The sequence below is a fragment of the Bos taurus genome, chromosome 19 (genome assembly GCF_002263795.3).
Source record: "Bos taurus isolate L1 Dominette 01449 registration number 42190680 breed Hereford chromosome 19, ARS-UCD2.0, whole genome shotgun sequence".
In the NCBI taxonomy this organism is placed as follows: domain Eukaryota; kingdom Metazoa; phylum Chordata; class Mammalia; order Artiodactyla; family Bovidae; genus Bos; species Bos taurus.
The window spans coordinates 38,934,961-38,948,434 of NC_037346.1; the positions used below are offsets into that span (position 1 = coordinate 38,934,961).

Below are 13,474 nucleotides of genomic sequence, written 5' to 3' on the forward strand. Positions count from 1 at the left end.
TCAAGATAAATAAACACTTAAAAAGTGTAGGGGGAGCTAGTAATTAGCTTGTGGTCTGCTTATGCACAGGACTGAACTGAAAGTTATCTTGTTCTCAATAAAAAATGAATAAGATAATAATGCCAGAGGGGAAGAGAGATTGAAAGGTAGGCATCTAGTCCCCTTTCATTTGCTTTATTCTAGGAAAATAGTCTTGGAATATGGAGGCTAGCCTTTGAGATCTGGTGCCTGTTTTTTCCAAAATAAAATTTAGAGGGTATCGTCTCTGTATTGTGGATTGACTCAAGAAGAAGCCACAGAAACAAAAAGCAATTCAGACTATTCATATTCTTTAGTCCTTGGGAAGCCATACCAGCAGATTTCTAGATATGGTCTATTTTAGTTCAAAGTGCGATCACACTGTATAAAATATACATTCACTGAGAAGGAGGCAGAGCACAGATACCCTGGGGACCTGACATCAGAAATTAGGGCAGGCCAAAAAAAAAAAGACAAAACTCTTTAGGCAAAAAGGCACAATTCAGACATTCAAGATATATATATATATATATATATATATATTTATTTATTTATTTATTTGACTGCATCAGGTTGTAGGCTTAATTGCTCCCTAGCATGTGGGATCTTAGTTCCCCAACCAGAGACTGAATCCACGTTCCCTGCAGTGCAAGGTGGATTCTCAACTGCTGGACCACCAGGGAAGTCCTGGGAACAATGTGTGTGTGTGTGTGTATATATATATATATATATATATATATATATATATATATGTTTTTTTTCTTTTTTTGTCCCAAACCTAGATTAGCTACTTAGTAGGAAAACAATCTTAGGAACTCTACATCAGGAAGCCCTGAACTCTCTGTCCTGTTCTGATATGTCTCAGTGCCAAGTGATGCCAAAATATGACATCTTTGTTTGGCCCTATGTACTTTTAATAAAGTGATTCATTACTATCTTATCTCAGTTTAAAAGGCTATCATGTAGAGGGGAGGCTGACAGGATCAAAGGAGTTGAAAAGGTAGAGGAGGGAAAAAAAAGAAAAGGTAGAGGAGAGGAAAAGGAGTTGCTATTTTACCGATAGTGCTATTCTTACTGTTTGACAGGGTAAATCACTTTCTTTGGTTTATAAGCCCCTTTTATTTTTTCTGGGAGTTAGAATACTGCAGTTCTGTCCAGGTTGGGTTCAAACTTGAAGTTTACAAATTGCAGTCCTGAAAGCTGACACTTGTTTTATACTCCTAAACAAGAAATTAAAACTAAATGGTAAAATCTTTAAAATCTTAGTTTTCTCTGGCTTTTCCCACCCTCATGGTAAAGGGACAGAGAAGCCCAATATGCTGTATTACAAACACTAGGATTCAAACTTAAAGGATAGGCACAGTAAATTGAAAATAAGTTCCTTTTGCTTTGTTCTTTTTTTATTATTTTTATAAGGGATTTCAAATAAAAAGGATCAGAAAGTTACAGAGATAGATTTTTGCAGTTAATTTGGGGGAGAAATTTGCCCCAAATTAACTGCAAAAAAAAGCCATGAAGAGAATTTCTGATTCCCGGTCCTGTCTCCTTTCAAAATATCCATGCCATCATAGGTAACTGTCAGAGGACAAGTGCTGAAATATTAGGAGGACTGACTACATGTCCTAGATTTTACTGGACAGTCCTGTTTTCAAATATTCTCCATGGCTGTTGTCATAACCATGTAAATGTCCTAAAAATTCCAAAATTCTGGCATTTGAGTTTAAAGAAAATGAAAGAAGAATTGTGGGCCTGGGAGTCAAGATAGAGAGGGCACATGATAGCTGGTGTCAAGGCCAGGTAATAGGAAGGAGACAGAAAGATCTGATTGCTAGAATAACCAGGCAGCTCACAGCTCAAATGAAGGTAACAGAATCCCACACCATGGAGCATCAGCTAATGCTAAGAAGAATGCTCCCTCCATGAGCATTCAAAGCAGACTCAGAACAATGTTGCTGTTTTCAGCCTGCCTCTGGAGTACTGGTACTCCAGCCTCCATTAAACAGGGTGAGACCTGACAGAGGGAGATCTGCCATAGTAACAAGTCCTATAAGGTAAAACAATGCCAGGAATCCTTTAGTGAAAGAGGTGAGGGGGGATAATCTCATTAGAAAAAAAATATTTTCATGCAGCAAATTTGAAGTCTTCCAGGTGCTTTACAAATCAAGTCTGTTCATTCCTCAGGACTAGCAAACCTAACAAGAGAAACAAGTTCTCTAGGTTCATAAATCCATATGGTTAATCCTAGGCTCTCAGCCCCTATACAAACAAACTCTAGAGATCCAACTGAAGTATACTCTTTACTTAGTATAACTAACCCATTACCACTCTAAATAATAGGGACACATTAAATGTTTTTCACAGTATTTTTTGTGTGAGTGTGGGAATCTGTGGAGCAGAAGAAAGGTTCAGTTCTTTTTCTTTTATCATGACCATTGTTGTTTTTTGGTCACTAAGTCATGTCTGACTCCGTGCAACTCCATGGACTCTAGCCCTCCAGGTTCCTCTGTTCATGAGATTTCCCAGGCAAGAATACTGGAGCGGGTTGTCATTTCCTTCTCCAGGGGATCTTCCCAACCCAAGGATCAAACCTGCATCTCCTGCAGAATTGCAAGTGAATTCTTTACTGCTGAGCCCCCGGATAAGCCCCAACATGAGTGTTGCTAACCTTGTAATTCCATGCAATAACCCTCAAGGTACATTCTCATCAGCCAGATTGGCAGGCATGGGTGGGGGGTGGCAGGGGGCAAGGGAGGGCTCCTGTTCTGTGGAGTAGGCCAAGTAGCTTTCCAAAATACTAGGATTGCCAGATAAAGTACAGGACGGCTATTTAAATTTGATCTTCAGATAAAAAATACGTTTTTAAAGTTGTTTTTTAGTACAAATATGTTTTAGATATTTCATCAGATCAGATCAGATCAGATCAGTCGCTCAGTCGTGTCCGACTCTTTGCAACCCCATGAATCGCAGCACACCAGGCCTCCCTGTCCATCACCAACTCACGTTCACCCAGACTCACATCCATCGAGTCAGTGATGCCATCCAGCCATCTCATCCTCTGTCGTCCCCTTCTCCTCCTGCCCCCAATCCCTCCCAGCATCAGAGTCTTTTCCAGTGAGTCAACTCTTCGCATGAGGTAGCCAAAGTACTGGAGTTTCAGCTTTAGCATCATTCCTTCCAAAGAAATCCCAGGGCTGATCTCCTTCAGAATGCACTGGTTGGATCTCCTTGCAGTCCAAGGGACTCTCAAGAGTCTTCTCCAACACCACAGTTCAAAAGCATCAATTCTTCGGCGCTCAGCCTTCTTCACAGTCCAACTCTCACATCCATACATGACCACAGGAAAAACCATAGCCTTGACTAGACGAACCTTTGTTGGCATAGGAGCTGTTAACACTAAAATATGCAATATTTGGGAGGAACACTTATACTAAAAAACTGTTTACCTGAAATTCAAATTTAATTGAAGATTCGACTCTAGAGTTTTATTTGCTAAATCTGGCAACTCCACCAGTAGTCTACTTTCAGATTTTGAAGATGGCAGCCATGGCTTTTGAACTGTTTGATTTTATTAAAGGGAATTTAAAAGTAGCTTTGTGTGTTTGCAAAAATCTTTCTCTTGAGAGTCATTGGCATTCTGTCTTGTTTAATTTTTTAGGTTATGAAACCCCTAAAAGGATTCTCTCTCTTCAAATTTTCATATTCCCCAGGGTATTAACTTTACCTGGAAAGTAAAACAGCATAGGTTGATATCAGCTGGCTCCATAAAAATCAACTTGTCTCTTCAAATATTTCAAACACTTTAAATACTTTTTCTGAGATTAAATACCCATGTTCAAAATAGGGTGGTGATTGTGCCATATTTTGTAAGAGAAATTGCTTTGAGAGTGATGTTGGCAAGATTATGTGGAATAGCAGCCAAATGCTATCTACCACACTGGGAAACCAATGATGGTTTTTTTCTTTCTTTCTCCTACCACTGTTACTATCTTAATATCCTTTTAACGTTTCCACTCACCTGCAAATGATTCAGGCAGACATTATAGACCCGATTCTGCCACTTTGGGAGAGATCAAAGCTTAGCCATTTCAATGTGGGAGGGAAAAAAACAACTGTGAATAATAAATATTTACAGAGCTGAAATCAAAGAATATCTCAAGAGAATCACATCTTGCCATAAGCCAGGGAGAGAAATCTTTTCCATAATTATTAATAATTTGGTTCTTAAGAAAAATCATCTCTTCACCTGTTTATTAAACATTTACTGAATGCCTAGAGGAACTCATTGTGTGTGTATGTGTATGTGTGCACACTCAGTCGCTCAGTTGGGTCTGCCTCTTTGCAACCCCATGGACTGTAGCCCACAAAGCTCCTCTGTCCATCAGATGGTCCAGGAAAGAATACAGGAGTGGGTTGCCATTTCCTCCTCCAAGGGATCTTCCCGACCCAGGGATCGAACGTGTCTCCTGTGTCTCCTACATTTGCAGGTGGATTCTTTACCACCGAGCCACCTGAGAAGCCCCATGTATGTGTATAACTTGACTGAAATATAATGTTCAGGAATAAAATGGACAAATCTTAAATGTTTAGGTCAGTACTTAGTGACAATTGTAACCATTGTGTAACTACTAGTCAAAACAAGATACAGAATATTTTCATCACCCCAGAAAGTTTCCTCACGGCACTTTCAGTCAATCCCCACTCCTGCCCCTACTTCACCCACTTCACCCAAGCAACCCGAGGACTTCCTGCTTTCTGTCACCATAGATTTTCTTTGCCTGTTCCTGTACTTCATGTCAGTGAAATCATTTAGTATGTGTTACGTGTGTTTGTGTGTATGTGTGGTGTGTGGCTTTATACAACATAATGTTTCTGATCTACATGTGTTGTATCTGTACTCCATTCCATCATATTGCTGAGTAGTATGGTAGGAGGATACTGGAATTTATTTATTCCTTCTCTAATTTAAATGACATTTGTATTATTTCCAGTTTGTGGCTATTATAACTAAGGCTACTTATGAGGATTCTTATACAGTCTTATACATATATGTCTTCATTTCTCTTGACTACGTACTTAAGAATGCAATTCCTGGATCATGGGTTAAAAATATGTTTAATTTTGTAAGAAACTGCCAAACAATTCTCCAACGTGGTGGTTCCTTTTTACACTCCCACCAGCACTATATGAAAGTTCCACTTTTTCCACATCTTCATGGACATGTGGTGTTGTCAGTCTTTTTTTAGCCCTTCTAGTGGATGTAATTGATAGCTCCTTATGGCTTTAATTTGCATTTTCCTGATGGTTACTGGTGTTGAGCATTGTCACAGGTTGAATTCCCTTGGAAGCAGACTCATTGGGAGATTAGTTAGCAGTAGGTTTTTTCAGGGAGAGCACTTGGGTTCAACCTCTGTGCAAGAAAAAAGACAGAAGCACTATTGGACAAGGGATGAAGTTGATTTGTTGTACAATGGAGTCTCAGAGACCTCAGCTGACCTTAATCAAGAGCACTGAAAATGCACTTGAAAAAATACAAAATATTCTGAGTTTAGGCAAGTGGCTGGACTTCTCTGCCCCCATATTAATGGCCACTGTGACCTTGGGCAAGTCAGTGCTCTTCAGCATAGGCAGTCAATGAAGTGGATTGATTGAAGGCTGTTTCCTGACAGCCTCTCCAACATTGAAGAATAAGTCCTTCATTCCAAAGGAGAAAGGAGAATCAGAGTGGCATATCATAGCATTTGCTACAAGCACTTTTCATGCCTTATTGGCCATTTATATCTCTCTTTTTGTGAGGCATCTGTTCAAGTCTTTTGCCCATTTTTTAATTGGGTAGCTCAACTTTTTGCTGTTAATTTACAGGCACTCCATAAATTATCTGGATATGACTCCTTGGTCAAGTATATACAGTGATTACTATTTTTCCCAGTCTGTCATTTGTCTACTCATTTTCTTAGTGATGTCATTTTGATGAAGTCCAATTTTTCAATTTTTTTCTTTTACGGCTAGTGCTTTTTGTGTCCCGCTCAGAAATGTTTTCCTTCTTCAAATTTACAAAGATTCTCTTCTGTATTTTTTTCTAGAAGCTGTTCTTGTGCTATTTTAAAAACTAAGGTTTAAAAAAAATTTTTTTTAAATAAGGTTTACTGTAAGGAGGTTTTTGATTATAAAAGGATTACTTGATCAATGTAGGGAATACAGAAATTTTAGATGAGCATTAATAAAATAGTATCAGTAAATCTAAACAAAATCACTGTTAATAGTACACTGACCACCTGTATTTTTTCCAGTGATACACAACACATGCACTTACACACACACTTACCATTTAGGGATCATAACCAATTTCACTTACTATATCATTCATTCATTATTAAATATTCTCCATTATGACAATGGCTATAAATATATGCGAACTTATTTAATTAACTTATAAACTACTTAACTTATTTTCAGTTCAGTTCAGTTGCTCAGTCGTGTCCGACTCTTTGCAACCCATGAACCACAGCACGCCAGGCCTCCCTGTCCTCACCAACTCCCGGAGTTCACCCAAACCCATGTCCATCGAGTGGGTGGTGCCATCCAACCATCTCATCTGCTGTCGTCCCCTTCTCCTCCTACCTTCAATCCTTCCCAGCATCAGGGTCTTTTCAAATGAGTCAGCTCTTTGCATCAGGTGGCCAAAGTATTGTAGTTTCAGTTTCAACATCAATCCTTCCAATGAACACCCAGGACTGATCTTTAGAATGGACTGGTGGGATCTCCTTGCAGTCCAAGGGACTCTCAAGAGTCTTCTCCAACACCACAGTTCAAAAGCATCAATTCTTCGGTGCTCAGCTTTCTTTATAGTCCAACTCTCACATCCATACATGACCACTGGAAAAACCATAGCCTTGACTAGACGGACCTTTGTTGGCAAAGTAATGTCTCTGCTTTTTAATATGCTGTCTAAGTTGGTCATAACTTTCCTTCCAAAGAGTAAGCGTCTTTTAATTTCATGGCTGCAATCACCATCTGTAGTGATTTTGGAACCCAGAAAAATAAAGTTACCCACTGTTTCCCCATCAATTTCCCATGAAGTGATGGGACCGGATGCCATGATTTCAGTTTTCTGAATGTTGAGCTTTAAGCCAACTTTTTCACTCTCCTCTTTCTCTTTCATCCAGAGGCTCTTTAGTTCTTCTTCACTTTCTGCCATAAGGGTGGTGTCATATGCATATCTGAGGTCATTGACATTTCTCCTGGCAATCTTGATTCCAGCTTGTGCTCCTTCCAGCCCAGCGTTTCTCATGATGTACTCTGCATATAAGTTAAATAAGCAGGGAGACAATATACAGCCTTGACGTATTCTTTTCCTATTTGGAACCAGTCTGTTGTTCTGTGTCCAGTTCTAACTGTTGCTTCCTGACCGGCATATAGGTTTCTCAAGAGGCAGGTCAGGTGGTCTGGTATTCCCATCTCTTTCAGAATTTTCCACAGTTTGTTGTGATCCACAGTCAAAGGCTTTGGCATAGTCAATAAAGCAGAAATAGACGTTTTTCTGGAACTCTCTTGCCTTTTTGATGATCCATCAGATGTTGGCAATTTGATCTCTGGTTCCTCTGCCTTTTCTAAAACCAGCTTGAACATCTGGAAGTTCACAGTTCATGTATTGCTGAAGCCTGGCTTGGAGAATTTTAAGCATTACTTACTAGCGTGTGAGATGAGTGCAATTGTGCAGTAGTTTGAGCATTCTTTGGCATTGCCTTCCTTTGGGATTGGAATGAAAACTGACCTTTCCCAGTCCTGTGGCCACTGCTGAGGTTTCCAAATTTGCTGGCATATTGGGTGCAGCACTTTCACAGGGTCATCTTTCAGGATTTGAAATAGCTCAACTGGTATTCCATCACCTCCACTAGCTTTGTTCGTAGTGATGCTTCCTAAGGCCCACTTGACTTCACATTCCAGGATGTCTGGCTCTAGGTGAGTGATCACACCATCGTGATTATTTTATTTTATTAATTTCCTATTCTTGGATATTTAAAGTGTTTCCAATTATGTTTGCTGTTTTAAATACAATCCATAAAGAACCAAATGCTAAAGTCTTTGACTGTGTGGATCAAAACAAACTGTGGAAAATTCTTCAAGAGATGGGAATAATAGACACCTTACCTGCCTCCTGAGAAATGTGTATGCAGGTCAAGAAACAACAGTTAGAATTGGACATGGAACAATGGACTGGTTCAAAATTGGGGAAAGAGTATACAAGGCTGTATATTGTCACCCTGTTTATTTAATTTATATGCAGAGTACATCATGTGAAATGCTGGGCTGGATGAAAAGCAAGCTGGAATCAAGATTGCCGGGAGAAATATCAATAACCTCAGATACACAGAAGACACTACACTAATGGCAGAAAGCAAAGAGGAACTGAAGAGCCTCTTGATGAAAGTGAAAGAGAATGAAAAAGCTGGCTTAAAACTCAACATTCAGAAAACTAAGATCATGGCATCCGGTCACATGACTTCATGACAAATAGATGGAGAAACAGTCGAAACAGTGACAGACTTTATTTTCTTGGGCTCCAAAATCACTGCAGATGGTGACTGCAGCCATGAAATTAAAAGACACTTGCTCCTTGGAAGAAAAGCTATGACAAACCTAGACAAAATATTAAAAAACAGAATCATTACTTTGCCAACAAAGGTCAGTCTAGTCAAAGCTATGGTTTTTCCATAGTTACATATGGATGTGAGAGTTGGACCATAAGGGAGCCTGAGCACTGAAGAATTGATGGTTTTGAATTGTGGTGTTGGAGAATCCTCTTGAGAGTCTCTTGGACTGCAAGGAGATCAAACCAGTCAAGCCTAAAGGAAATCAACCCTGAATATTCATTGGAAGGCTTGATGCTGAAGCTGAAGTTCCAATATTTTGGCCAGCTGATGAGAACTGACTCAGGAAAAGATCCTGATGTTGGGAAAGATAGAAGGCAGGAGGAGAAGGGGATGAGATGGTTGTATGGCATCACCAACTCAACGGACACGACTTTGAGCTAGCTCCAGGAGATGTAAAGGACAGGGATGCCTGGAGCGCTGCAGTCCATGGGGTTGCAAAGAGCTGGACACAGTTGAGCAACTGAACAATATAAAACCAAGCAGATGGGTAGCCCAAGCTAAGATTTTAAAGAAACATCATTCCAGCATTTAAAAATAAAATAATCAAAGAAAAAGAGGAAAATGAGAACAAAGAAAAGAAAAAGTAAAAAAATTTTTTTTGGCTGCACTGGGTCTCCCTTGCTGCACATGGGCTTTCTCTAGTTGCAGTAGGTGGGCGTTATTTTTCGTTGCAGTGCACAGGTTTCTCATTGTGTCAGCTTCTCCTATTGCAGAGCACAGGCTCTGTAGTTGTAACACACAGGCCTAGTTGTCTTGTGGCATAAGGAATCCTCCTGGACCAGAGATGGAACCCCCTGTATCTCCCGCATTGGCAGGCGGATTCTTATCCACTGTCCCACCAGGAAAGTCCAAGAGAAGTAAATCTTTACTCTTAAGATAAAACCAAAGGAAGATTTCACTGAAGTCCTCTCTTCTCATCTTCCTCTTTCTCTTAATACTTAACTCAGAGGACAGTTGTTTGAAACTTTCTCCTAACTCCACTTTTCCTGGTTCTTCCATTTCCTTCCTTCTTTCCCCCATGTCTGTTTGTCCCCTGACACCATTCTGATTAAATTCTTCTCATTTTCCTATAAATATCTGCCTTTTTCAATATAAATTAAGTTGAAGCTCTATTGCATTTTCTCTAGGACCCAACCCTCATTTTACCAGTCTGGTAGAAAAACACTCTTTTTGCCTCTGGGAGAAATAAAGGTTGTGAAAATTCATACTGATTATATTTTTTCTGTCGTATAAAGAACCTATGTGAACAAACTCATATAGATTATCTTTTTCCTCCTACATGTTATTGTTTCCTTAGGCTCAATATCTAGAAGTGAAACCCTGAATCAAAGAGCATCGACACTTTTAAGGCTCTTAATACATGTTGTCAAACTCCCCTCCAGAAATGTACCAACTTACCTTCTTTTTAGCAAAGCATGAGAATATCTGGTTCCATACCCTCTAGCATCAGGCTGTAAAGTTTGTTTTCTTTTATCTTTGTTAATTCAGTAAGTGAAAGTGCTATCCCATTGTTCCTTATTTGCATTTCTTTGACTCCTAGTTAGGAAGCACTTTTTTCTTTTAAAGCTGGCCACTTTAATTGCTTTGGTGAATTGCTATGCACTTGATACTATGTATTTCTTTCACTTATCCCTCCAAGTACCACATGAAGCACATGGTATTCTCATTTTGGAAAACTGAGAAATGCATTGATTAACTGATTTGCCTGGGATTGCAGTGGGTAGTTACTGGCAGACCCAGGCCAACCTGACACAGAAGAGGCACTCTTTCCACCTCAACACTCAGTCTCAATGCGGGAGACCCAGGTTCGATCCCAGGGTCAGGAAGATCCCCTGGAGAAGGAAATGGCAACCAACTCCAGAACTCTTGCCTGGAAAATTCCATGGATGGAGGAGCCTAGTAGGCTATAGGCCATGGAGTCACAAAGAGTCAGACATGACTGAGCGACTTCACTTTCACTTTCAGTTACTGGCAGACCCAGGCCAACCTGACACAGAAGAGGCACTCTTTCCACCTCAACACTCAGTCTTCCTGTGATCTCTTTCCATGAACTCCAGGGTTGGTGTGATATAACCCAAAGAATGCCTGGAACAAGACAAGTCTAGAGCTTGAGTTCCCATTTAGTTCTTCCCTAATAGATGGTGCATAATTTGGTTTTAGAAAAGGCAGAGGAACCAGAGATCAAATTGCCAACATCTGCTGGATCATGGAAAAAGCAAGAGAGTTCCAGAAAAACATCTATTTCTGTTTTATTGACTATGCCAAAGCCTTTGACTGTGTGGATCACAATAAACTGTGGAAAACTCTTCAAGAGATGGGAATACCAGACCACCTGATCTGCCTCTTGAGAAATTTGTATGCAGGTCAGGAAGCAACAGTTAGAACTGGACATGGAACAACAGACTGGTTCCAAATAGGAAAAGGAGTTCGTCAAGGCTGTATATTGTCACCCTGTTTATTTAACTTATATGCAGAGTACATCATGAGAAACACTGGACTGGAAGAAACACAAGCTGGAATCAAGATTGCCAGGAGAAGTATCAATAACCTCAGATATGCAGATGACAGCACCCTTATGGCAGAAAGTGAAGAGGAACTAAAAAGCCTCTTGATGAAGGTGAAAGTGGAGAGTGAAAAAGTTGGCTTAAAGCTCAACATTCAGAAAATGAAGATCATGGCATCCGGTCCCATCACTTCATGGGAAATTGATGGGGAAACAGTGGAAACAGTGTCAGACTTTATTTTTCTGGGCTCCAAAATCACTGCAGATGGTGACTGCAGCCATGAAATTAAAAGACGCTTACTCCTTGGAAGGAAAGTGATGACCTACCTAGATAGCATATTCAAAAGCAGAGACATTACTTTGCCAACAAAGGTTCGTCTAGTCAAGACTATGGTTTTTCCTGTGGTCATGTATGGATGTGAGAGTTGGACTGTGAAGAAGGCTGAGCGCCGAAGAATTGATGCTTTTGAACTGTGGTGTTGGAGAAGACTCTTGAGAGTCCCTTGGACTGCAAGGAGATCCAACCAGTGCATTCTGAAGGAGATCAGCCCTGGGATTTCTTTGGAAGGAATGATGTTAAAGCCGAAACTCCAGTACTTTGGCCACCTCATACGAAGAGTTGACTCATTGGAAAAGACTCTGATGCTGGGAGGGATTGGGGGCAGGAGGAGAAGGGGATGACAGAGGATGAGATGGCTGAATGGCATCACTGACTCGATGGACATGAGTCTGAGTGAACTCCGGGAGTTGGTGATGGACAGGGAGGCCTGGCGTGCTGCGATTCATGGGGTCCCAAAGAGTCGGACACAACTGAGCGACTGATCTGATCTGATCTGAATTTGGTCCATGCAAGAGCAGATGTGCTTCCATCACCTGTTTCATTTAAATATTGAGAGCTGTACACAGCAGCAGTATTTACAATAGCCAAGACATGGAAGCAACCTAAATGTTCATCGACAGATGAATGGATAAAGAAGAGGTGGTGCATATATACAGTGGAATACTACTCAGCCACGTGCTGTGCTCAGTCACTCTGTCTCTGCGGCCCCATGGACTGTAACCCATTGGGCTCCTCTGTCCATGAAGTTTTCCAGGCAAGAATTCAGAGTGGGTTGCCATTTCCTATTCCAGGGAATCTTCCCCACCCAAGGATTGAACCCATGTCTCCTGCATTGGCAGGCAGATTCTTTACCACTAGCGCCACCTGTGTATTCTTTGCTTTGTGGAAAAATATCCCTATAGTCAAAGCTACGGTTTTTTCAGTAGTCACATATGGATGTGCCAGTTGGACCTTAGAGAAAGCTGAGCACTGAAAAACTTATGCTTTTGAACTGTGGTGTTGGAGAAGACTCTTGAGAGTTGAACAACAAAGAGATCAAACCAGTCAATCTTAAAGGAAGTCAACCCTGAATATACATTAGAAGGACTGAAACTGAAGCTCCAATGCTTTGGCCACCTGATGAGCTGACTCATTGGAAAAGACCCTGATGCTGGGAAAGACTGAAGGGAAGAGGAGAAGGGGGCGACAGAGGATGAGATGGTTAAATAGCATCACTGACTCAATGGACATGAATTTGAGCAAACTCCGGGAGATGATGAAGGGCTGGGAAGCTTAGTGTGCTGCATTCCATGGGGTCGCAAAGAGTCGGACATGACTTAGTGACTGAACAACAAGCACTACCTGGGAAGCCGTAAAAATAGCAAAATAATTCCAGCTACAGCAACATGGATGGACCTAGGGACCGACTGCCGTACTGAGTGAAATAAGTCAGACAGGAAGGACGAGCTATCATATGACATTCCTTTTATGTGGAATCTAAAGAGAAATGATACAAATGAAGTTATTTATAAAACAGAAATAGATTCACAGACTTGGAGAAGGAACTTATGGTTGTCATGAGGGAAGGATGAGGGGAAGGGAGAGTTAGGGAGTTTGGGATCATCACGCACACACGCACATATTTAAAATGGATAACCAACAAGGTCCTACTGTGTAAAACACAGAACTCCGTCAATCCCATGGGGCAGCCTGCATGGGAGGAGAGTTTGGGGGAGGATGGATACATGTAAATATATGGCTGAGTCCCTTTGCTATCCACCTGGAACTGTCACAACATTGTTAGTTGGCTATACTCCAATATAAGATAAAAAGTTTAAAAAAAAAATACTTCCTTCCTTTCTGACCTGCTTTTCTGTCCTTCTCACTGTCCTGTCTCCCTGATATGTTGCATTATTTTCCAAAGGATCTCTGACTGTGTCTATCTGCCTATTTCGCTCTCTGTTCCCTGCCCCCCCACCCAGT

At 40.8% G+C, this 13,474-nt stretch overlaps 1 long non-coding RNA gene across 1 annotated transcript in view; it reads right to left on the minus strand.

Moving 5' to 3' along the window:
- Positions 1 to 2,374: 2,374 nt before the first annotated feature.
- Positions 2,375 to 13,474, minus strand: part of LOC132343064 (uncharacterized) — a 28,883-nt gene continuing 17,783 nt past the window's right edge. The window contains exon 3 of the long non-coding RNA XR_009491742.1: positions 2,375 to 3,739. This is a non-coding gene — a long non-coding RNA (uncharacterized lncRNA). The remainder of the gene's footprint in view (positions 3,740 to 13,474) is intronic.